Source organism: Phyllobates terribilis, unplaced genomic scaffold (genome assembly GCF_046119375.1).
Source record: "Phyllobates terribilis strain yellow unplaced genomic scaffold, ASM4611937v1 Scaffold_1__5_contigs__length_1240528914, whole genome shotgun sequence".
NCBI classification, from domain to species: domain Eukaryota; kingdom Metazoa; phylum Chordata; class Amphibia; order Anura; family Dendrobatidae; genus Phyllobates; species Phyllobates terribilis.
Window position 1 is genome coordinate 1,037,149,222 of NW_027362761.1, and position 26,934 is coordinate 1,037,176,155.

Sequence of the window (26,934 nt, forward strand, 5' to 3'; positions counted from 1 at the left end):
GCCCATGTGCTTAACCTCATATTTCAGCGGTTTCTCAATACCTACCCGGAGCTGCCGGATCTGCTTGTTAAAGTACGCCGCCTGTGTGCCCATTGTAGAAAGTCAGCTACAGCTTCCGCCGCCCTTGCAGTGTTTCAGCAGTGTTTGCAGCTTCCGACTCACAGACTGGTGTGTGATGTCCCCATGCGTTGTAACTCTACACTGCAGATGTTGGGAAGGATTTGGGAGCAGAAGAGAGCAGTTATTGAGTACCAGCATCAACAAGGCTGTCGGTATTCAGTTCAGACTCCACACATAAGCCCTCAGGAGTGGACATGGATGTCAGACATATGTACCATCCTCCAAAACTTTGAAAACTCCACCAAGATGGTGAGCGGCGATGATGCCATAATTAGCATCACCATCCCGCTTCTCTGTCTTCTGAAACTCTCTCTGCTCACAATCAAAGAAGATGCATTGCAGGCGGGGCACGATGAGATGGAGCAAGGAACCATACAGGGTGATTACACACAGCCAAGCCTCATCTCATCTCAATGTGGATTGGGTGACAATGAGGAAGAGAAGGAGGAGGAAGGACAGGAGCTAGTTTCATGGACTATAGATGGTACTACCTGCACAGCTGTCATACCATCTGTTCAGCGTGGATGGCCAGAGGACGGAGAGGAGGAGAGCATGGTCAGTCATCCTCTTTGTGAGGACAAGGAAGTCTTGCCTGTTAGTAGACTGGCACACATGGATGAGTTTATGTTACGGTGCCTTTGCCATGACCTTCGCGTTCTCAAAATTTTGGGTGACAGTCATTACTGGTTGGTGACACTTCTAGACCCACGCTACAAGGAGAACTTTCTATCTCTTATTCCCGAGGCGGACAGGTGTACAAAAATGGGGCAGTACCAGAAGGCCCTTGTTGCAGAACTATTGAAAAAAAAATCCCATCTGAAAACGCTGGCGGCAGAGGGCACACTTCGTTGGACAACCAAGGAGTACAGGCGAGAGAGACACAACTTCAATCCAGCAGAGGAAGGGGAACACTGTCAAAGTTCTGGGAGTTTTCTCTGACCCTCTCATCGCACAGGCCCTGAGGCGCGGGGTACTCTCACAAGGAGTGCAAAGTTTGGGAAGATGCCGAGGGAGTACCTTTCCGACTGTACCAACGTCCGTTGTGATTCCGCTGTGCCTTATAATTATTTGGTATCCAAGCTGGACACATGGAATGAACTGTCTCTCTATACCTTGGAGGTCCTGGCCTGCCCTGCCACCAGAGTTTTATCAGAGCAGGTTTTTAGTGCCGCTGGTGGAATTATAACTGATAAGCGCATCCACCTGTCAACTGAAAATGCTGACAGGCTGACTCTTATAAAAATGAACAAGGGCTGGATTGGGCCAGACTTCTCAACACCACCGAATGATAGCAGCGTAACATAAACTCAAATCCAGTGTCTTTTCTTGGGAGGTGTATTCCCATGCACCTTTTCACACCCACACATAGGTATACGCTTCCCGATTTTGGCTATTTGCTCTTGTCCTCCTCCTTCTCCTCATCCTCCACCACCATATCACCAGGGTGACCGTGGTCCGTGATGCAACACCCACATAATTTTTTTAAAGGGTGTTTATGATGCTCGTAAAAAATTTTTATACAGTATGTTCATGCATACCCCCAGGGGTAAATGTTTGTCAGCCAATACACTTAGTGCATGGGCATTACAAGTATAGGAGGCCCGCTCCTTTCTAATGGGAACATTTTTTTATAAGGCCCTCCTCCACGTCTCTTCCAAGGGTCAGTGAAGTGCCTCCAAATTTTTGGCAGCCCTTGCATTCACTGCATAGGCCAACACTATGGGAGACTCTCTTCTTTCTAATGGGAATTTGTCGTTACTATGGCCCTGCTCTGTGTGTCTTTAAATTCTTAGCTGGGTTTTTCCTGAAATTGTTCAGCCGTTGGACTCACTGCATACCCTATAACTGTATAGCAGACTCTCTCCTTTCTAATGGGAATTTGTCATTACTTGAGCCCTGCTCTATGTGTCTTTAAATTCTTAGTGGGGTTTTTCCTAAAATTGGTCAGCCATTAGACTCACTGCATAGCCTATAACTGTATAGCAGACCCTCTCCTTTCTAATGGGAACATGTACCTTGTTAGTGTGGCCCTGTTCTGTGTCTTTAAATTCTTAGTGGGGTTTTTCCTAAAATTGGTCTGCCGTTGGACTCACTGCATACCCTATAACTGTATAGCAGACCCTCTCCTTTCTATTGGGAACATGTCGTACCTTGTTACTGTGGCCCTGCTCCATGTGTCTTTAAATTCTTAGTGGGGTCTTTCCTAAAATTGGTCAGCCGTTGGACTCACTGCATACCCTATAACTGTATAGCAGACCCTCTCCTTTCTAATGGGAACATGTCGTACCTTGTTACGGTAGCCCTGCTCTGTGTGTCTTTAAATTCTTAGTGGGGTTTTTCCTAAAATTGGTCAGGCGTTGGACTCACTGCATACCCTATAACTGTACAGCGTTCCCTCTCCTTTCTAATGGGAACATGTCGTGCATTGTTACTGTGGCCCTACTCTGTGTCTTTAAATTCTTAGTGGGGTTTTTCCCAAATTTTGGCAGCCCTTGCAGTTACAGCATGGGCATTACCACTATAGGAGACCCGCTCCTTTATAACGGGAACATTTTTTTTTACTGAGACCCTCCTCTATGTCTCTTCAAAGGGGTATTGGGTTCCGTCCAAATTTTTGTCAGCCTTTGCAGTCACTGGATACGCAATAACAGCATAGAAGATCCACTTGTTAATAATGGGAACAACAAAGCATAGCCGGCTGATGGCTCTCTAACAATAGCTAGGGCCGACTGCTGGCCTTTTAAGAATAGTAAGGGCTGTCTGATGTACCTATAAAAATAGGCTTTATGACTTTCAGAGTCCCTCCATCATAAATAAAAAAGGATGTGTCTGATGATGTGTCACACACCACATTGCCAGATAAGGTTGTAAAATGTTAAAATGACATTTCCCGGTGAATGCATTTGTCTTAAAAAATAACATAAAAAAAAAAAACAATATGATCGTTCCTTAGTATAAAAAACAGCGTCACCAATTTAACCTCAATGTAATAACATTGTTCAGCTCATTAACCTCCTCCTCCATCTCCGAAATGACCACATCAGTCACAAGCTGACAGCACTGCAACACTGCTTTGGCCAAGCGGCAACAGGCTGTGCTGAAGATAACATGCTTAATGCTTAATTGACAAACCACCCAGCGCTGCAGAGTTGTTGAAAGCTGTAATACAGCAGCCTGATCTGTGGCTCTCACTGCTGAACATACAGCCAGGCATGGTCGTGTGTGACAATGGGCAGAACCTGGTGATGGAGAAATGACACCTGGGGTACATACGGTTTCCCTCTATGCCAGTCCTTTCACCGAGCTAAAGAATATGGCTGTGGTGAAATACAACTCCCACTGAGAAGCTGTTTCAGATTGAAAAACATTGTGCCCACCAGAGCATTTGATTCTGAGGGCTCACCTTTCTCCCCCGTTCAAGAGCCCCATAGCAGCTGCAAAGTTAGCGCTATCATGAACTCTCCTGAGGTAGAAGCCAAGGCACACCAAAGGATTCTCTGGTGGGACTGTCCAACTCTGCCGAGAAGCAGTCCTGGCTAAGAAAAGTGTGTGGGAAGATTCCCGGACACTCTATGGCTGCTTTTTTACTCAGGAGAAAACACACGCAAACACGGGGAGAGCATACAAAGTCCTTGCAGATGTTGTCCTTGATGGGATTTGAACCCAGGATCCCAGCGCTGCAAGGCTTCAGTGCTAACCACTGATCCAAAGTGCTGCCGTTCACCCTCTATCTAACAGGCTGGAGAAACTTCCACCTACTGCCACTCTATCTTCAGCTCCTTTGTGACAAAATGTATTTGGGCAGCCACTGAGTCTACCAAATAAAATTCCTGAGAAGGAAATTGGGGATGGCTTCGCTACTGGTACTGGGGACAGTGCTAATACCATGGCGTCGTACCATAGTTTGCTGGAAATATTCCAGGCTGGTAGGAAGCAAGCAAATTCCCACAGAAAAGTACCAGCAGTAATGCTCAGGCCACATTTCAAGTGCAAGCAGCTTTAGATGACTTGCTGGGAGAAAAGACATGCAGGGTAGATACGGTTTCCCTCTATGCCAGTCCTTTCACCAAGCTAAATACAATTCTTAGCAAAAAAAGTTGTGGACTGGCTCCGTACCGTCCCTGACCACATTCACCTGTCCACGTGTTTGTGGTTAGGCGGTCCTTCCCAGTTAGTGCACTGGGGAAAGCACGGGTAATGTTGTGGGACCCGTGCTTGTGGAAGGCGGAGACGATACCTGGAAATATAGTGGCGCTGGGGACCGAGTATGGACACCCGGCCACCGCCGGCATGAGGTTGTGAAAAGCTTCTGCCTCCACGAGCTTAAAAGGCCATATTTCAAGTGCAAAGAGTTGCCCAGAAATCTGCCAGTTTAGTGTTGCGGCCTGTGGGTGGGTGGTTGGCTGCATACTTGCACTTGCATTCCAAGTAACACAAAACTAAGCAGATGGTGGCCTCTATCATCATCATGGCCTCACCTTGGCACTATGAACTCTCCTGAAGGAGAAGCCAGGGCCCGCCGGAGGAGTCTCCGGTTCTCTGGTGGGCCCGTCCAACCCTGCCGAATAGCAGCCCTGGCTAAGAAAAGTGTGGGGGAAGGTTCCCGGACACTATGGCTGCTTTTTTAATGTGGATCGGCCATGCTTATGCATGTTATTTCTCAAAATGCATTACAGATCAGGCCATTGTCCAACTCTGTATTCAAGAAATTAAATGCGCAAAGAAAGATGTGTGTGTGTCAAAGCACCACCGACAATTGCGAGTTGATGTTGGATGGCTTCCATTGCTTCTGCAACAAGCTCAATTACAGGACTTCCTGGGAGAAATGACACGCAGGGTAGGTACGGTTTCCCTCTATGCCAGTCCTTTCACCGAGCTAAATACAATTCTTAGCAAAAAAAAGTTGTGGACTGGTTCCGTACCCCCCCTAGCCACATTCACCTGTCCACGTGTTTGTGGTTAGGCTTTCCTTCCCAGTAAGTGCACTGGGGAGGGCACGGGTAATGTTGTGGGACCCGTGCTTGTGGAAGGCGGAGGTGATATCGGGAAATATAGTGGCGGCTGGGGACCAAGTATGGACACCCAGGCGCCGCCGGCATGAGGTTATGAAAAGCTTCTGCCTCCACGAGCCTAAAAGGCCACATTTCAAGTGCAATATAGTGGAATAACCTCGGCACTCAGATTAGATCAAACAAAATGTAATTTTAATGCAGTCCAAAAAATTAACAAACGTTTCGGTCAAGCAGACCTTCATCAGTAAAACTGTAGAACACAAATACAAAAATACAAAATAAGGTAAGTAAATCCAAACAACAAAAAGCAGTACATTCAGATAAATTTGTAACGTCGATTTTGCCATAGGGCAAGGAGGGATAATGGAAAAGGGGTCAGGTCTCGGGGAAGAGGTATAGGATCCTGCCTAATGGGGCAGATGGCTAAAGTACGATAGAGATAATCTAAGAGTGTAACACCTACCAGACTGCCTATAAGGAGGAGGGTTAAAGGCATGGGTGCCAGGGCTGTGGACACAATGTCACAATGCAGCAATAAACTACCTGGAAGGTACAGAAAAGAGCCAAGTTATCAAGGGCCACTTGTATAGCAAGGGTGTAAACCCTGTTAAGTTACTAGTATCTTAGAGGTGTGGAGGCTCTGTACCTTAACCGCTGTAAGTGTGGGGAGCATGGTGAAGAACGCGGTGTCCACCGCTGGTTCCTGGTGCTAAAGTGTTGTGGGGAGGGCCCCTCTATATATGGGAGTGACAGGGTAATAGACCTATCAGGGCCAGGGCTGCAGAGAAAATCGCAGCGAAAAGCGGAAGTGCCCGAGTGACGTCACCGGATGCGACGTATCGCTGGTGCGTGCGGTCCAGGGCATCGAGGCTTGCGTTCCACGAAGTAGGAAGTGGGTCTCTGGCATTTTTTTACAATATGATTGACATCACTGGGTTAGCATCCTACATCATCTACAGAGAACACAATCCAAGCTTCAGGACAAAGGATCAACGAAGAAAGTTCCTGAAAGATCTCGCAAATCAGCTGGAGCCGTCGTGGGCACCATGGAAAGGTAAGGATGAGGTTGGTTCATTATTTTACTTTTATTGCAGGAGATCGTTGGCTTCAGCTGGAATGGAATTGACGGTAAGTCGAGTTTAAATTAGGGGTTAGTAATGGGGCGTCTTATAGACGTCTCTCCATTACTAACCTGGGCTTGATGTCAGCTGGCATTATAAGCTGACATCAACCCCAGTCCTATTACCCCACTACCACCACTACAGGGCAGTGGGAAGAGCGAGGCTAAGTGCCAGAATTGGCACATCCTATGGATGTGCAATTTCTGGGGCAGCTGAGGGCTGGTGTTTCTAGCCTGGGAGGGGGCCAATATTCATGGCACCCTTCCTGGGCTATTAATATCAGCCCCCAGGTGTCTGCCTAGCCTTTGCTAGCTATTAAAATAGGGGGACCCCATGTCATTTTTTGGGGGGTCCCCCATTTTAATAGCTAGTAAAGGCTAGGTATTCAGCTGGGGGCTGATGTTAGTAGCCTGTGAAGATCCATGGGTATTACCCCCTTCCCAGGCTTCAAACATCTGCCCCAGCTGTCTGCTTAACCTCTGCTAGAGACTAAAATTACGGAGAACCCCACGCCAATTTTTTTTTTGTTAATAAATCCTTTATTTTAACACTAAATGACAAGTACAGTAACCAACACTGTCACTGTACTTATTATGTATATGACTGACATGTTTCTATCTATCTAATCTATGTGTGATGCTCTATTCTTTCTGTTCTAAATTGTCTGGTACTGGTGTATGCCGCTGATGAATTGCCGGCCGGCTTTTTTAAAGAGACAAAAACACTATTATTTTTTTTAAATAAATCCTTTATTTTAACATTAAATGACAAGTACAGTAACCAACACTGTCACTGTACTTATTATATATATGACTGACATGTTTCTATCTATCTAATCTATGTGTGATGCTCTATTCTTTCTGTTCTAAATTGTCGGGTACGAGTGTATGCCGCTGATGAATTGCCGGCCGGCTTTTTTAAAGAGATGGGTGCATGAAAATCACAGGGCACTAGTGTGTTCCCAGTGCCCTGCTATGTTTTTAATGCACCCTCCTATATACCCTGTCTGCCTATATATTCTGCCTGCCTGTCATGCTTCATTGAGCACTGTTCGCATCGATTTGGGCAATTTTTGACCTTCTGGGGACCGCCGGGGGGAACCGCCAGAAAAATGCTCGAGTTTCCCATAGACTTACATTGGGCTCGTTGCTCGGGCCGAGCACCCGAGTATTCCAATGTGCTCGGCCCGAGCTTTGAGCACCCGAGCAGTTTAGTGCTCGCTCATCACTAATAAGTACATCAGCTAAAGACAAGGAGATCTTTGCAGATGTGATCTTAAACTGACTGACTTACATCTCCTGGGGCATGAGCTACAAAATAAAAGGCACACAGGATTCAGCTATACTATGCTCTAAATAAAAACAGCTTTTTGACAAAGATAGTGGCAGCCACACACCAGTGATGTACTTAAAATTCGACAGAGAAAATAGATCAGCTCATCCTGGTAAGAGGAAATAAATGTACAGGTGCAGGTTGCTGCGGCTGTAATGCAGAAGCAAACAAACACAAACATACGCACTTTGGGAGCACTAAAGTATATGCTAACATTAGAAATTAATATTAACTCTCATTACTGCTCTATATGCGATAAAATGAAAGGGCAAAACTGATTCCACTATACTCTGCTCTAATGAAAAGCAGCTGTTTTTAATATAGGCAGAGTATAGCTGGATCCTATTTGCCCTTTCATTTTATAGGCGACACACTGAAATAGAAACATCAGGATTAGGTGTGTAGTTTAGTAGATTAAGGAAATCCAAAAAGCACGATTTTTTTAAAGGTTTAGTTAACCCCTTGTAGTCACAAATATACATATTTTTTTCTTTCTTTTTTTTTTCACCTTGCATTCTAAAGGCCATAACTTTTTAATTTTACCGATGACATAGTCGTATGATAGCTTGTTTTTTCATGGAATATTTTAAAATTTTGAATGATACCATTTATTTTAGCATAGAATTTACATACAGGGAAAAAAATACAAAATATGTTGGAATGGAAAAAATACAGCATTTACATCATAGTATTTGGTGTTTTGTTTGTATGACATTCACTTTGTGGTAAAAAGGACCTGGTAACTGCTATTTTACAACACACAGGGAACATTCATTACTGATACCTATTCGGTGGTGAAATGAAAAAAAAAAAAAATTTAACCCCTTTCTGACGTATGACCTAATAGTACGTCATGGTGACCTGGGCCAATTGGACCAATGACTTACTATTACGTCATACAGCAATCGCGCCGCACACAAGCGGTGCGGGGCGATCGCCGCCGGGTATCAGCTGATAGTTTCAGCTGACACCAGGTACTATGTGCAGGGAACGGTCCCGCACCGCTCCCGGCACATTAACCCCCTCAATACTGCGATCGAAGTCAATCGCAGCATTGCGGTGGCAAGGGGAGGTGATCGCGATACTCACCTCCTCTTCCGGCCTCCAGCGCTGTCTGCCGCGATGACCCGATGCTGCATTCCTGTACTATACAGGCAATCAGAATAAAAAAAGTGAAAGTCCCAGAGTGGGACACAGAATAAAAGTCCACAAAGTGTTAAAAAATGGAAAAAAAAAATTGTAAAAATATTTAAAAAAAATAAAAATAATAATCCACCAAAAATAAAAATATAATGTACCCATCAATAAATATTATTATGAAAAAAAACAATAAAAGTACACATATTTGGTATCGCCGCGTCCGGAACGACCTGACCTATAAAACTGTCCCACTAGTTAACCCCTTCAGTGAACACGGTAAAAAAACAAAAACGAAGCAAAAAACAATGCTTTATCATCATACCGCCAGACAAAAAATTAAATAACACGCGATCAAAAAGACGAATATAAATAAAAATAGTACCACTGAAAATGTCATCTTGTCCCGCAAAAAAAAAAAAAGCTGCCATACAGCTCCATCAGCTGAAAAAAAAAAAAGTTATAGCTCTTAGAAAAGAGCGATGCAAAAAAATATTTTTTTCTATAAAATAGCTTTTATTGTGTAAAAGCGCCAAAACATAGAAAAATTATATAAATGTGGTACTGCTGTAAACGTACTGACCCAAAGAATAACGCTTACTTATCAATTTTACCACACGTGGAACAGAATAAAAAAAAACATAAAAACAATTCTGGAATTGCTGGTTTTTGTTTATTCTGCCTCCCAAAAATCGGAATAGAAAGCGATCAAAAAATGTCACGTGCCTGAAAATGGCACCAATAAAAACGTCAACTCATCCCGCAATAAACAAGCCGTCACATGACTCTGTCGGCCAAAATATGGAAAAATTATAGCTCTCAAAATATGGTGATGCAAAAACTAGTTTTGCAAAAATAAAGCGTCTTTTAGTGTGTGACAGCTGTCAATCATAAAAACCCGATATGATTCTAGTATCGCTGTAGTCTCACCAACCCGAAGAATAAAGTCGTCTAATCACTTATACCGCACGAGGAATGGCGTAAAAAATAAACTCTAGGGTTAGGGTTGGGCTAGGGTTAGGGTTGTGATGGGGTTGGGATTTTTTTCAAAAGTAAAAAAAAAAGATGACGATATGGCGACTAGTGTTGAGTGCAAGTGCTCGCTACTTGAGTTTGCATCGGGTGCTCGGGTATGCACTGAGTATCGCAGGTGCTCAAGTTACATGCTCGAGTCTCGGCCCCATATGCTTCGTGGCCAAAAAAACCTTGCGGGGATTGCCTGCCATGCATGAGCGATCCCCGCATGTTTTTTTTGGGTGTCTAATAACCATGAAACATGCGGGCGGGGACTCGAGCATGTCACTCGAGCACCCGCGATACATGGTGTGTACCTGATGCAAACTCAAATAGCGAGCACTTGCGCTCAAGACTAATGACAATTTATTCAATATGATGACCTAATGTTATCAAATTCTGTGTCGTACCTCTGGATTCAAAATGTTCACTATACCCCTTGATAAAATCCTTGAGGGGTGTAGTTTCCAAAATGGTGTCACTTGTGTGGGGTTTCCACTGTTTAGGCACATCAGGAGCTCTCCAAACGCAATATGGCGTCCGCTAATTATTCAAGCAAATTTTACAATCAAAAAGTCAAATGGCGCTCCTTCTCTTCCGAACCCTGCCGTGTGCTCAAACAGTGGTTTTCCCCCACATATGGGGTATCTGCTTACTCAGGAGAAATTTCACAACAAACTGCATGGTGCAATTTCTCCTGTTACCCTTATGAAAACGCAAAATTGGGGGCTGAAAAACATTTTTGTGGGAAAAATGTGAACATTTTATTTTTACGTCTCAATGTTCTAAACTTCTGTGAAGCACCTGGGGGTTCAAGGTGCTCACCACACATCAAGATAAGTTCCCTGAGGGGTCTAGTTTCCAAAATGGTGTCACTTGTGTGGGGTTTCCACTGTTTAAGCACATCAGGGGCTATCCAAACGCAACATGGCGTCCGCTAATTATTCAAGCAAATTTTACATTCAAAAAGTCAAATGGCGCTCCTTCTCTTCCGAGCTCTGCCGTGCGCCCAAACAGTGTTTTTTCCCTACGTATGGGGTATACGAAAATAAAAAAAATTGGGTCTAAAGTAACATTTTTGTGAAAAAAGTTAAATGTTAATTTTTTTCTTCCACATTCCAAAAATTCCTATGAAGCACCTGATGGGTTAATAAAGTTCTTGAATGTGGTTTTGAGCACCTTGAGGGGTGCAGTTTTTAGAATGGTGTCACTTTTGGGTATTTTCTGTCATAAAGGCCCCTCAAAGTGACTTCAAATGTGATGTGGTCCCTAAAAAAATGGTTTTGTAAATTTTGTTGTAAAAATGAGAAATTGCTGGTCAACTTTTAACCCTTATAGCTCCCTAATGAAAAAAAATTTTGGTTCCAAAATTGTGCTGATATAAAGTAGACATGTGGGAAATGTTATTTATTAACTATTTTGTGTGACATATCTCTCTGATTTAAGGGCATAAAAATTCAAATTTTGAAAATTGCTAAATTTTTAAAATTTTCGCCAAATTTCCGTTTATTTCACAAATAAGCACAAGTGATATCGTGAAGTAAAATATGTCATGAAAAAACATTCTCAGAATCAGGATCCGTTGAAGCGTTCCAGAGTAATTACCTCATAAAGTGACAGTGGTCAGAATTGTAAAAATTGGCCTGGTCATTAACGTGCAAACCACCCTCGGGGGTATAGGGGTTAAGGTCAGTAATAGGCACCTGCACTTTAGGGGTGAGGATAAGTAAAAAGTATCAAAGATCACTAGATAGCAGAGTTGAGCGGATCATTTGCATTTTGAATTCACCAGCTTCCCTGAATTTTCCCCAAAGATGAATTCTGCAATGAATAGATTTGCTGTGAATTGCAATATTGTAGAGTCTCTATTTCAGTGGTGAGAAAAAAAAATTCTGGCAAGGGCCATTGGGATATTTATAGCATCATTTGCAGGCCATACAAAATCATCAACTTAAAAATAAACCTGCTATATTTTGTCAAACATTTAACTTGCCCCTTATATGATGGTTAAAACTGCTTCTATTTGCAGGTGCAAGTGATGTTAGGTGATAAAAGCAACTGCTTTTCCAGGTTTGTGTCGATCAGTCTGGAGCACAGTAAACCCTTGGGGTTGGTAAATTCTGAAAAAAACTTGCAGCAGCAAGTTGTTCCGAACACAGATGCATATTTCAAAGCATGTAGAAAGCTTGGTTCTGTCCCCGTATCTATATAGGAAACTTGGTTCTGTTCCTGTATCTACATGGTAAACTTGGTTCTGTTCCTGTATCTACGTTGTAAGCTTGATTCTGCTCCCCTATCCATATATTAAGCTTGATTCTGGTTCCAAAGCTATGTATTAAACTTGGCTCTGTTCCAAAATTTATGTAATAAGTTTGGTTCTGTTTTTGTATCTATGTACAAAGCTTGGTTCTGTCCCCGTATCTTTGTAAGATGCTTGGTTCTGTTACTGTATTTACGTAGCAAGTTTGGTTCTGTTCTTGCATCCATGTAGTGATCTTGGTTCTGTTCTCATTTTTGTGCCGTATGTTTGTTTTTTTTGTCTATGTAGTGAGCTTTGCTATCTGTCCCCAAATCTATGTAGGAATCTTGTTTTGTTCCTGTATTTATATAATAAGCTTGGTTCTGTTTCTGTATCTGTGTAGTAAGCTTGGTTGTGTTCCTATATCTATGTAATATGCTTAATTCTGCTCCCGTATCTATATAGAAATATTGGTTCTGCTATTGTATCTATGTAGTAACTTTGGTTGTGACCCTCCTCTCTGTGTAATAGATTTTATTAGTTATGTTCCTGTATCTATGTAGTAAGCTGGTTTCTATTCCCATATCTATGTACTAAGCTTGGTTCATCTCCTGTATCTTTGTAGTAAGCATGGTTCTTGTACCATATCTATGTAGTAACTTTGTTTTTTTGTTTTTGCTTCTGAATCTATTTACTATGCTTGGTTTGTTTCTGTGTAGTAAAGCTTGGTTCTGGTACAATATCTACATATTTGGCTTGATTCTCGTACCATATCTTTGCAATAACCTTGATTCTGCTTCTGCATATGTTTAGTAAACTTGGTTTTGTTCCAGTGCCTATGTAGTATGTTTGGTTTGGGTACTGTAATAAGCTTAGTCCTGGTATCGTATTTATATAGTAAGCTCAGTTTTGTACTGTATCTATGTAATACATTTGATTCTGTTCCCTTTATTGCAAACACACTCTTAATAATATCCAAGTGACCTCAACCTATTTTGCTAGGCGTAAATGGATAGCAACTTTTTAGGCTACTTACATTGTAAAAACAGTCTATAAATTATCCCTTTTCGAGGGCAAATACCTGCCTTGCTGGTGTACTCTCAAGATAGTACATTTCTCCGCCTCAGTACTGTCTAGAACTATAAAAGACAGTGGAAAGCCAGAACATGTGCAGCTTTACAGTGACAACGGCAGAAGCCACACAGTAGATAATTAGGATGGGGCAGGCAAGGTTATGTGTGTCGATGTAGGGCTATCAACAGTGACCCCAGGAGCGACAGTATAGTATACTGTAGCACTGCTAAAAACAGAGGGCAACCAGGAGATGTGTGGCTGGCATGGCTATGCAGTGGCAAAGACAGAAGGCGCACAATAGAGAATTAGGAAGAGGCAGGCAAGGATATACCGTATGTGCCAGTGTAGGACTATCCTTGGCAGCACTACAGTATAAATTATATAATTGACACAAAGTAGATGCCTGGTTGAGTATGGGCCTTTGGCAGGAGAACGGAGTAAAAAACAGGCAGGTAAATTTTATATCTGATCTAAATGTAACCTATCACGCGAAAAAAACGCTATTAACCTGCAGATATGGGGTTAATCTGCAGGTCGATAGCGTTCTGAGCCTACCCTCTGCTGGCACTTAGAGCCCCATTGCCGGAAGAAAATTAACTTTATTAACCCTGGCAACATTCATCATTCAGTTATAGGGGCGGTGCGGTTTCAGTCACTGCTCTGTGTAAAGAGAGCAATGGCTGTAACCGCACCCCTGGCACTGACTCACAGCAGGATCAGCATTAGAGCCTGCTGTTAATCAGTGCCAGTGTGTGGTTATGTGACACCCCAGGGGTCTGGTTGCCACAGTGATAGAGATGTTATGTCTGAGAGCAGGTGGGAGGTCCTTTGGTCAGGGATCCTGTGCATGCCACACCTCCTGCCCAGTCTTGGGAGGGGAAGAACTTCCCCTATATAAACCGGGGCTGAAGCAGGGTTAGCAGTCAAGGAGAGTAGAGACAAGAAACAGCAGAAGCAATACTACTACGAGTCAGGGGCTGGCAGCTGCAGAGCTCGCCCTGACTGAGAAGCTTTCTTACCGGACCCGGCGTCCGAGGCTGTGGGGACTAATTCTTACCCAGCAGCAGAAGCCGACCGGCAGGGGATTTCAGGTCCTCAGGCCCAGAAACCCGAAGGCACGGTCACACGCGTGGGACCAGCACCGCCATCGTGGAGCGGAAGCCATTAGAAGGCCCCGAGTCACCGGCCATACGGGTGAGCACCACACGGTACACTCAGGGACGTGGGCTACTTATATCCGCTTCTAGCAAGGTAGCCAGAAGAGTACAGTCAGTTTGGGAGGCCTACAACTCCGCCTGGCCAGGGGAGATCCCATCTGCTCAAGGACTGACCAGGCCCCGTTCACTAGCAAGTACTCCGGGAGGGTCTATCGTTGTTACCAGTAAAGACCCTGAATTACACCGCACCGTCTCTGAGTGGTTCCTGCTACCCCCATCATCCACATCTGCTGCCCTGAGGCCATACCCCTCCCGTTGGGGGTTATACCATCTACGCTGCACCATCCATCCACCGGCCTCAGCGGACTGTCCTGCAGCGGCAGCTCCATAGCTGCATTCAACGGGTGGCGTAGTCGTCCTGCATCTACCGCTGTTACATCGCCGCTCAGTTTGACTCCCTGGGCACGGACCGGGTCACCGCCACGGGACTACAACCCTCAAGAGATCCGGCTCCGGGTAAGCTCCCGCGTGCGCAACGCAGCGCGACACAGGCCCAGGGGCGCGTCAGTTACAGCCTCTGTCTATAGACAGAGCGGTGACTGAAACCACGCCGGCGCCGCCTCTATGACTGAATGCCAAATGCTGCTATGGGGAATAATGCCTGATTCATTCTGAGAAATGTAAGGTTTTCCACACTTTTGGCAGATTACCTGGTCCGCTTCAGTAAGGCAAAACTGACTGAGCGGAATACCTCCTTGACATTACAGTGGAGGCTGGGCATGACAGTGCACGCATAGCAAACTGGGCCAGTTCTTGTCACTGGCCTAATCGGTTGAGCCAGATGTCCATGGAAAATCTGCCTGAAAAAGGACACAGTGAAGTATGTCAGGTTGTCACAATTGCAGATAAAACATCTGGTCCATTATGTCAAATATTCTGTAGCTGTTGCTGCTATTTCTTCTGTTACTTGATTTTGCCCTAATGCAGGCTGACGGGGATAGCAGAAGGGTCATTCATGTGGGCAGCAAGCAGCTGTTCGGTGAATGTTTTGCAGAGCAAATAAAATACTGGTTATGACACTTTAGACTTCCTTTTAGAAGCTGGAAAGTCCATTTTACTTTAATAACAAAGGACTAAAAGCAAGGCCATCCAATAGTCATCCTTTTGTTTGATGGTAACAGTATATAACAATAAATTTGTCTTCTCACAAGCATTTCAGCAACAACTTTCCATTCTGGCCAGCACGTCTGAGCTCCTTGTTGTTTTATTTTCATCACTCCGCTGCGACTGTTTTTTGTCACGGCCCACATCATCTTTGTCATTTTCACTCAGATGTCAGCCTCGTCACCTATCTGTGCCAACTCTATGTCACCCTCCATATCTACCTACTGCTTCACATCCTCTTCCTCCTGTTCATCCTCCTTCAAAAACTGCAGTATGTAACATGGCCCTTGAGGGTCCACAACAGATACAGAACATGGGCAAGTGGCTCTTCTTCCTCCATACCCTCTTGTATTTTAATGAGCGTTTTTTCCAAGATAAATATGAAGTAGAAGATATTGTTTATTCTACACTTCACTTCTCTGACAAATTTTGTCACCTCTTTTGAAAGGCTTCAGTAAGTAACATATATTCCTCATAAGCTTCCATTGGCATAGCTCCCAGTTGCAAAGGCTTCAATACCTGTCCCAATTGTGCTGGTGCATCACTGCTTATCAAAACATTCAGCCAATAGTCAAGGAAACTCATGTATTGCCCCTGCCAATACTTGTCTATGGTGCAGTCATAGGCGGCAATCTGGGCCTTCATTGGGCCCGGGGCTCCGGGGGTCCATGGCCAGATTGCCCTCATTATAATATGTGCGGCGCCGTGGCACATACCGACAGACACTGGCCGGGGGCCCCCGGACCGCTCCCCCAGCAGCGAAACATGGCCGCTACTTCTTCTTTGAAAGAAGGGACGTTAACAGCTGCAGTGCTGGCCCGGCGCGGCCATGTCTCCTAGCTGTGATGTCACGCAGTGCGCGCTGCACTGCTGCACCGGAGAGGAGCAGGAGGATTGAAGCCAAGCCGGGGGATGGTCTGTGGGTGTGTGTGTGTGATTGAGTAAGTGAGTGTGTGTGTGTGTGCAGGCAGATATCATTGTGTGATGTCTGTTTATATGTATTTTTGTGTTTCAAATGTGTTTATGCGTGTATGTATATGTCTGTATATGTTTTTGTGTGAGTGACTGCGTGCGGCCTCCCGCTGTCTCTGGGGGGGCACCGTGCGGCCTCCCACTGTGTATAGATGGTGCCGTGCGGCCTCCTGCTGTGTATACATGGCACCGTGCAGCCTCCTGCTGTGTATAGATGGTGACGTGCGGCCTCCCGCTGTGTATAGATGGCTAAGTGCGGCCTCCCGCTGTGTATAGATGTCTACGAGCGGCCTCCCGCTGTGTATAGATGGCTACGTGCGGCCTCCCGCTGTGTATAGATGGCTACGTGCGGCCTCCCACTGTGTATAGATGGCTACGTGCGGCCTCCTGCTGTATATAGATGGCTACGTGCGGCTTCTTGCTGTATATAGATGGCTACATGCGGCCTCCTGCTGTGTATAGATGGCTACGTGCGGCCTCCTGCTGTGTATAGATGGCGCCGTGCGGCCTCCCGCTGTGTATAGATGGCTACGTGTGGCCTTCCGCTGTGTATAGATGGCGCTGTGTGGCCTCCTGCTGTGTATAGATGGCGCCGTGCGGCCTCCCGCTGTGTATAGATGGCGCCGTGCGGCCTCCTGCTGTGTATAGATGGCTGCGTGCAGCCTCCTACTATATATAGATGGCACCGTGCGGCCTCCTGCTGTGTATAGATAGCTATGTGAGACCTCCTGCTGTGTATAAGATGGCTACGTGCGGCCTCCTGCTGTGTATAGATGGCTACGTGCGGCCTCCTGCTGTGTATAGATGGCTACTTGCGGCCTCCTGCTGTGCAAAGATGGCTATGTGCGGCCTCCTGTGTATAGATGGCTACATGCGGCCTCCTACTGTGTATAGATGGCTATGTGCAGCCTCCTGCTGTGTATAGATGGCTATGTGCGGCCTCCTGCTGTATATAAATGGCTACGTGCGGCCTCCTGCTGTGTACAGATTGCTAAGTTGGGCCCCCTGCTGTGTATAGATGGCTACGTGTGCTCAATATTAAGTCATACAATTAATGTAAGGCTATGTGCCCACGATGCAGAAATGCTCCGGATTTTTTTTTGCGTTTCTGCATCTCCCTGGCAGAAAAAACGCATGCGGCTTGTACATGCGTTTTTCCTGCCAGGGACAAGCGGAAGTAAAGTGTTCTTCACATGCATTTCCGCATGCGGGTTGACAAGCGCTTTCCAAGCGCTTTTAGCATCACTTGGAAAGTGTTTGACAACTTGGTCACACTATATAAATCCATGCAACCAGCATGGATTTATATAGTGTGACTGTAAAAGAATGGTTAAAAATAAATACATAATTACCTTCTGATGGCCTGCCGACGTCAGCTATCGTGTAACCCGTCACATGACTAAATGACGTCACAGCAGGTCCTTTTCAGACCATCGCGAGCTGCCGGCAAGCCAGGATGCATCAGATAAAGACACCGGGGGCCATCAGAAGGTAAATTTAATATTTATTTTTTATTTTATTCTTTTTTTTTTACAGGTTCTATGGTACCCGGGTCCGGAGGAGAGTCTCCTCTTCTCCAAACCTGGGTACAATCCGCACATTGAAATGCATGGAATCCGCATGTACAGATGCAGTGATGCGGATTCCATGTGTTCCAAGTCAATGGCGGTGAAAACGCAGCGCTTCCGCAAAATAATTGGTAATGCTGCGGATTTTTCTGCAATGATAATCCGCAGCGGAAATTTCCGCAGCATGTGCATAGCACATGCGGATTATCATTGGGGATCATGGCAGACCTTCTACCAAGCGTTTTTTAAGCGTTTCTGAAGCGGAATTGCCGCTGTGGAAACGCTTAAAAAAACGCATAGTGGGCACACAGCCTAAAAAAAATTATTATAATTAATATTGTGCCAAATTAATTTCACGTGAACTATCACATGATCTATCACAGGGGATCATGTGATACATCAGGTGTGTGTGTGTGGTGGGGGGGTGGGGGCCGCTCCTTCTAAACTGGCCGGGGCCCTTGCTACTCTTAATCCACCCCTGGGTGCAGTGCATATTGAAGCTCAAAGACAAAGTTGACAGAGGGGCCTACATTTTCCTACATGTGTTGCAGTTCACTGGGAGCTAGCCCGTTGGTAAGTTGCTGTTTGCTGCGCAGCAGCAACTTTTCTGCAGTATGGCTTTTCCCTCCCAGGCTTTCAAGCTGTGAAATTGCATGGCAGTGCTTTGCCTTGCATGAGCAAAAAGAAAGCAGTTGCTCTGGGGAATCTATGATGTGCCTTGTGGCTGTTGAGGATGGGGTCATGTAGCTTGAATAACATCCAGATGAGGTGTAGTAGGAGACAGATAACCACCGCCTTTTGGTGGAAACACACAGAGGCTTCACCACCTACACCTATGACAAAAATTGCAGAGCCTGCAGCCTGCCAAAGAATCAATGTCCAACAAAGTGCCACATGCTAGATGCCCGCACGTTTGACTTACCAGTTACCATGACCAGAACACTTGCCGAGACATCACTTACAGCTAACCACTACACAGCTATACCTGAAATATGTAATCAGTGAGAAGTGTGAAGGAGAGAGCGATTTACGTATGTACTCTCTCCTGCACAGAGACTGTGCTCACATAACTAAGTTTTATCTTCAAACCACGTTGTCCCTGGACAAGCCTACGCTATTAGCACAGAAGGACTGGCAGTATTCTAAATTTATGGGTGGAACGGTCCACTGAGGCATTTAGCTACGTCACGGCTGCACTGAACACCCTCATTTACATATTACAATATAATAGTTTTTTGAAGCAAGAGAAGAACAGAGTTAAAAACAAAAAGAGCAATTTTTGTTGTGGCTCTATCTCCTGCAACACTATGTTGTTAGTTTGTAGTGTAAATTTGATATCACAGACTCCTTTAAATGGTGGTGAATAGTGTTCAGCGAGCACTAAAATGCTTGGGTGCTCGAAGCTCGGGCCGAGCTCACCGTGATACTCGGGTGCTCGACCCTAGCAACGAGCCCAATGTTAGTCTATGAGAGACCCGAGCATTTTTGCGGCGGCACCCCCGGCAGTCTGTAAAAAGCCTAAAACTTGCCCAAAACGATAGTGCAGTGCTCAAATGACATGGGGACAGCATGGGGATCGCCCAAGGAAGCATTTCTGACCCCCAGGTCACTGCTGTCAACAACGTGGTCAGAGGTATTAAGCCACTTTTAAGGGCTCACAATAAAACGTTCAAAAACGAAACTGAAACGGTTTTCCTGTGAGATATGTTAAGGAACTTCCTTTCCAGGGTAAAGATTTGTGTATAAGGTAAAATAAATAACCAAAAACAAAAATATTCCTCCACACCTTGGGCTATGTTCACAAGTAGCATTTTTTATGCGTTTTTTCACTTTTGTATTGCTTTCAACCATGACAAATGCATTCACCGGGAAATGTTATTTTAACATTTTACAACCTTATCTGGCCATGTGCTGTGTGACACATGCATACAGTGCTGAAAAGACATGGGAACAGCATGGGGAAGACCCCTGGAAGCATCTCTGACACCCAGGTCACTGCCTAAAAGTGTGCCCATCAGAAGTGATCCTTGCCGCATCAGAAGATGCAGACTTGCAAGTATCCCCGTGCAAGTCCTTGTCCCAGGGCAGTGTTTAATTGTACCTCCCCCATTCCTTGCAATGCAAGCGCAAGTATGCAGCCTGCCACCCACCCACCCCCAGGCTGCAATACCATACTGCTTGCTTGCACTTGAAATTGGGCCTTTTAGGCATGTGGAGGCGGAATCTGGCCACCACGTCATGGCTGTGTCGGCGGCCTGGTATCCATACTCAGTCCCAGCCGCCCGGCGGCCGGGTGTCCATACTCGGTCCCCAGCCGCCCCACGGCCAGGTGCTCACACACGATCCCCAGCCGCCTGGGGGCGGCCGGGTGTCCATAAACGGTCCCCAGCCGCTCCTATTTGTCCCCGTGCGCCTTATACACAAGCGCGCATACCAAAACATTACCTGTGCCCTCCCCAGTGCATTTAGTGGGAAGGACAGCCTAACCACAAACACGTGGACAAGTGAATGTGGCCAGGGATGGTCCATCTCACTGATGCCTTCACACTGGGTTAATATTGTGGAAGCCGGGACACAGTTGGACACTGGGATGCAGCACGTCCTCCAGACATAGAGGATTGCGGGTCCTGGGTCAATCAGGCTTCAACACAAAGTTCAGAAGGTAGACAGCAGCAGTGGTCGGCCTCCAACACAACGAGTAAATTATTCATAATCATGAGGCCATCCATCTCCTTAGCTTTCTGTTCCTTGGAATGCAAGCGCATGTATGTAGTAGCAGCTAGGCCTGAGATGGTCAGCGTTTTGGCGCATATCCTACCTCCTCCGAGGATTGCTGGATGTTTTCCTGCTACTATCCCAGTTCTATGACTCCCGTTAAAACAAAGCTTCAGGTGATGAATGATGGATGAGGTGGTGGCAAAGGAGAAAGAGCAGGAGGAACAGGGACCATTCACATCAATATCAGGCCAGTCAACCACACATATCTTGTAGGATATGTTTCTGTACCAAAAGGAGCGGTTCGGCTACACAGTTATAGGGCATACAGTGAGTGCAATGCCTACCAAAAATTTTGAGGCACTCCAATGCCCCTTGGAAGTGACATGGAGGTCAGAGGGCCTTAATTAAACCGTTTTTTCCATTTATAGCAACTGGGTCTCCTGTGCACTGTTGGCCTAAGCAGTGAATGGAAGGCTTTCCAAAAATTATGAGGAACTGCAATGCCCCTTGAAACAGACGTGGATTACAGCGTACTAAAAACCTTCTACCCATTATTGGGGAGTGGGTCTCCCTTAGTGTTCGCCTATGCATTGAAACGCAAAAGCTGACTAAAATTAGGAGGACATGCAATGCCTGTTGGAAGAGTCATGGAGGTTAGAGGTAATTAAAAACAACATTTCAATGCCCCTTGGAAGAGCTGTGGAGTTCAGAGTGGTTTAACAAGACAATATCAATGCCCCTTGGAAGAGACGTGGAGGTCACAGTAGCTTAACAAGACAGTTTTAATGCCCCTTGGAAGAGACATGGAGGTCACAGTAGCTTAACAAGATGGTTTTAATGCCCCTTGGAAGAGCTGTGAAGTTCAGAGTGGTTTAACAAGACGGTTTTAATGCCCCTTGGAAGAGACGTGGAGGTCACAGTAGCTTAACAAGATGGTTTTAATGCCCCTTGGAAGAGCTGTGGAGTTCAGAGTGGTTTAACAAGATGGTTTTAATGCCCCTTGGAAGAGACATGGAGGTCGCAGTGGAATAAAAAGAGGATATCTATGACCCATGGAAGAGACATGGAGGTCACAGTAGCTTAACAAGACAGTTTTAATGCCCCTTGGAAGAGTGGTGGAGGTCGCAGTGGAATAAAAAGACAATATCAATGACCCGTGGAAGAGACGTGGAGGTCACAGTAGCTTAACAAGACGGTTTTAATCCCCCTTGGAAGAGATGTGGAGGTTACAGTAGCTTAGCAAGACGATTTTAATGCCCCTTGGAAGAGACGTGGAGGTCACAGTAGCTTAACAAGACTGTATTAATGCCCCTTGGAAGAGCTGTGGAGTTCAGAGTGGTTTAACAAGACGGTTTTAATGCCCCTTGGAAAAGACGTAAAGCCCACAGTAGATTAACAAGACGGTTTTAATGCCCCTTACAAGAGCCATGCAGTACAGCATATTAAAAACATTATTCCCATTTTTGGGGAGTGGGTCTCCCATAGTCTTTGCCTATACCTTCCAAGCAAAAGCTGCCAAAAATTATTACAGAGGAACTTGCAATACCCCTTACAAGAGCCATGCAGTACAGCATATTAAAAACGTTATTCCCATTATCGGGGAGTGGGTCTCCCATAGTCTTTGCCTATGCCTTCCAAGCAAAAGCTGCCAAAAATTAGGACGGAGGAACTTGCAATGCCCCTTAATGCTGGCAACACAGACCACGGTCACCCTGGTGGTATAGTGGTTGTGGAGGCTGAGGATAAGGAGAAGAGCAATAAACAGCCAAAATGAGGAAGCGTATACCCATGTGTGGGTGTGAAGCGGTGCATGGGAATACACCTCCCGAAATAACACAGTGGATTTGACTTTATGTTACTCTGCTGTCATTTGGTGGTGTTGAGAAGTCTGGCCCAATCCAGCCCTTGTTCATTTTGATAAGGGTCAGCTTGTCAGTTGACAGGCGAGTGTGCTTATCAGTTATAATTCCCCCAGCGGCACTAAAAACACGCTCCGATAACACACTAGCGGCAGGGCAGGCCAGGACCTCCAAGGCGTATAGAGCGAGTTCATTCCAAGTGTCCAGCTTGGATACCCAATAATTAAAAGGCACAGAGGAATCACGGAGGATGCTGGTACGGTCGGCAAGGTACTCCCTCACAATCTATTGAAACTTTCCAGTCCTTGTGAAAGTGCCCCGCGCCTCAGGGCCTGTAAGCTGGGCTGGTCTCAGAAAACTGTCCCAGAACGTTGACAGTGTTCCCCTGCCTCTGCTGGATTTGAGTTGCGTCTCTCTCGCTTGTACGCCTTGGTTGGGCAGCGAACTGTGACCTCTGCCACTAGCGTGTTCAGATGGGAATTATTTTAACAGTTCTGCAGCAAGGGCCTTCTGGTACTGCCCCATTTTTGTAGACCTCTCCACCTCAGGAATAAGAGAGTGAAAGTTCTCCTTGTAGCGGGGGTCTAAAAGTGTCATCGACCAGTAATGACTGTCACCCAACATTTTGACAACGCGAGGGTCACGGTTAAGACAGCGTAACATAAAGTCAGCCAGGCATGCCAGACTGTTAATGGCCAAGACTTCCGTGTCCTCACCAAGATGATGACTGACCATGCTCTCCTCCTCCTCCTCCCCCCTGTCCTCAGGCCACTCACGCTGAACCGACGGTATGACATTTGTACAGGTACTACCGTCTACGGCGCATGATACCAGCTCCTGTTCTTCCTCCTCCTCCTCTCCCTCATTGTCCCTCAATGCACGTTGGGATGAGATGAGGCTGGGCTGTGTGTAATCGCCCGCTACGACTTCTTGATCCATCTCATCATACTCTGGCTGCAATGCGTCCTCTTTAATTCTCTGCAGAGAGCGTTGCAAAAGACAGACAAGTGGGATGCTGACGCTAATGATGGAGTCATCGCCACTCATCATCTTGGTGGACTCCTCAATGTTTGTCAGGATGGTACATATGTCAGACATCCAGGTCCACTCATGAGGTCTTATGTGTGGAGTCTGACCTGAATATCGACGGCCTTGTTGCAGCTGGTACTCCACAACTCCTCTCTTCTGCTCACAAATCCTTTGCAACATGTGGAGGGTAGAGTTCCAACGTGTGGGGACATCACACACCAGTCGGTGTGCCGGAAGCTGCAAACGCTGCTGCAACACAGCAAGGGCGGCGGAAGCTGTAGCCGACTTCCGAAAATGAGCTGACAGGCAGCATATCTTGACGAGCAGATCTGGCAATTCGGGGTATGATTTAAGAAACCGCTGAACCACGAGGTTAAGCACATGAGCCAGGCATGGTACGTGTGTGATATCGCCTCGCCTCAGAGCCGCCACCAGGTTCCGGCCATTGTCACACACGACCATGCCTGGATGTAGGTTCAGCGGTCTCAGACACAGATCTGCCTGCTCTTTCACAGCTGTCCACAACTCAAAAGCAGTGTGAGGTTTATCACCTAAGCTTATTAGTTTCTGCACAGCCTGTTGCCTCTTGGCTTAGGCAGTACTGCAGTGCTTCCAGCTTGTAACTGATGTGGTGATATCTGAGATGGAGGCTGAACATGAGGACGAGGAGGAGGATAATACAGAGATTTGAACCGTGGAACTGCAAAACCACAGTTCTAATTTCCTGGCGTATACTAGACTTTTTTAAATAGATATATTTGTGTCTGAACAGTCAGCGAGACACTCAAACTGTTTTTTTTATGTTAAAAAGGCCAAAAAGTGGATAATACAGAGGTTTGAACCGTGGAACTGCAAAACCACAGTTCTAGTTATCTGGCCGAAACCACATCTTTTAAACAGATATATTTGTGTCTGAACACTCACAGACACACTCAATTTTTTTTTTTTTGGGGGGGGAATACCAAATACCAAAAGGTTAATAAGACGAGTATTTGTACAGTCTGACTGAGGGGAAAAAAAAAAAGAGGATTTAGATGAAAAAAAAAGAATTTTTCCTGGCCCCTGAGACCTGGAGCTAAGTCTAGCAATTTGACCAGCAGCAGCACACAGGACTGTAATGCAGTGTTTGTTGGTATAACCACTGCATCTCCTATACAGCCTGCCTGCCTGCCTGATATCTGAGATGGATATTAGTCCTGAGAAGGACTGTTTGATTGATTTGGCAGGCTTTAGAGACCCTACACTACCTATTTCGCACTATATATCTCTCCCTAACTCAGCAGCATTGACCTTACACTGTCTGATCCCGGGCAACTGTGTCCAAGATGGCGGCGCCCGGTTTTAAATACTCGAAGTGACGCTGTGCGGCCAGCCAATGACCGTAATGCCCACAAACAACATGGCTGCGGCATTACAATGACTGGCTGGCAATCCCTGCATGTTTATTGGCTCTGTAAAGAGCACCAAACATGCAGGGCGGAGACCCGAGCTCCCACCCGAGTAACCCGAAAATGCTCGGTGCTCGCCGAACATCCCGAGTGGTGAGATGCTCGGGCGAGTACCGAGCAGTGTAGAGCATGTTCGCTCAACACTAGTGGTGAAGTGTTTATTTCAATCTATATAACTACAAAGATATTAAAGATATTGTATCTTTAGTGTATTTAAAAATGATATAAATATGTACCTCTAATTTTTTGTATGTCATTTGTATCTTTTTTTTGCAGTTTGGCTTGTATTAGCAATAATTAAAAGCAATCTGCCAGAATGTTTCTTGATTCTGCCAATTATGAAAATAGAATTTTCAAATGTTCTTTCAACAAATGTAGAATGGGTAAGCAAATGTGAATACAGAATTATCATAATGTATTGTGTTCTGAAGCATGTCATTTATTTTTACATGGCCAATAAGTAGCTTATGCTTGATCTGAGATATTTTTTTTTGCATAAAACAACCTGAAAAACATGTTGAATGTGTGAAAAATTAATGTTTTTTTTATCAAGAAGAGTTGAAAGAAGGGCTTTGTCACACTTTAGTATAACTCGTACAAGAGCAATCCGATAAAAAATCAGATTACACTCAGACCAATGTTATTCAATGAGGCAGTGCGGATCTGCGATTTTTTCTTCAGCTGTATTCAGCATGAGGAAAAGTATGTAGCATGCTATAAGAGGATGTGACAAAATTCAACGAAACTTGCAAATGCAAGTCTATGGGTGCGCGAAAAAAAACAGACAGCACACGGACCATCTGTATGCCGTCCGATTTCTACACAGAAAAACAAAAAAAGCCACAGGATATTCAATCATGGCATGACAGGAAGTTATCATACAGGGAAGTGTTGTCACCCTCCCCAAACTTTTCCACAAGTTCAGAAATACACACCTCCACAGAGACAAAGAAGTGGAGATGTGGGGGTGCTCCTGGCCCTTATACAGGAGTGGCCGGAGTTATGGGACAAAAGGGACCCTGGATATGGGGACAAGGCGAAATGAGATGACTCATGGACATACATTCCACAGCGCTTTACAGATATTATGGGCACTGTCCCCATGGGGGCTCACAATCTAAATTCACTATCAGTATGTCTTTAGAGTGTGGGAGGAAACCGGAGAACCCCAAGCTTACATATTGCAACATCCAACATAATGATACATGCTGAACACATCACATCCACCCTGACATGTATTATGTTGTTGGGCTGATTTAAAGAACCAAGACTATCTTACGTAATTTCTTTGTTTTGGCTTATGATGCATTCTATAACTGTATTGAAAATTATTGTAAAATGACCAACAGCGTACGAGGACATACATTAAAAACTTAACATTTTATAAATGCATTATCACAAATTAAATTTAAGCTACTCAAAGATCTTGCAATGAGACCCCCTTAGACATAAGGAAATTATTTGCGGATTCTGAGTCTAGAAGTCTCAGGTGTCACGGACCAACCAGTGATAGTGGTGCCAATCCTCCATCAGCATCCACAGAGACTAGCAAATTGTGGATGCGTGTGTAATTATGGAGGATTACACAGGCTTTGATGACATCATTGACAGGGCACTCATCAATACCCTCCATTTAGCACCTCAAATGCCAAAGGTGCATTCCACAAAATGCGGGCCCTTTTAAGCTTGTGATTAAAAATCGTCCAAGACCTTTGAGGGGATAAGGCCTCATCACATGTCGGCTCAGCTGAAAGGCCTCATCCCCAACCAGTATGAAGGGTTCAGCTTCTCCACTAGAGACAGGTAGTATCAGTGGGGTGGTACTCCCATTTCATTGTTCAGAAGCCAACGACTCATTAAGGAAAAATTGAAGATTTGACAATCTCCACTTCTTCCATAGGCCCCAATATCTACAATTAAAAGACAGTAGTTGCTGTTGTTATAGCAGAAGATGGAGTCCCTCAAGTTTA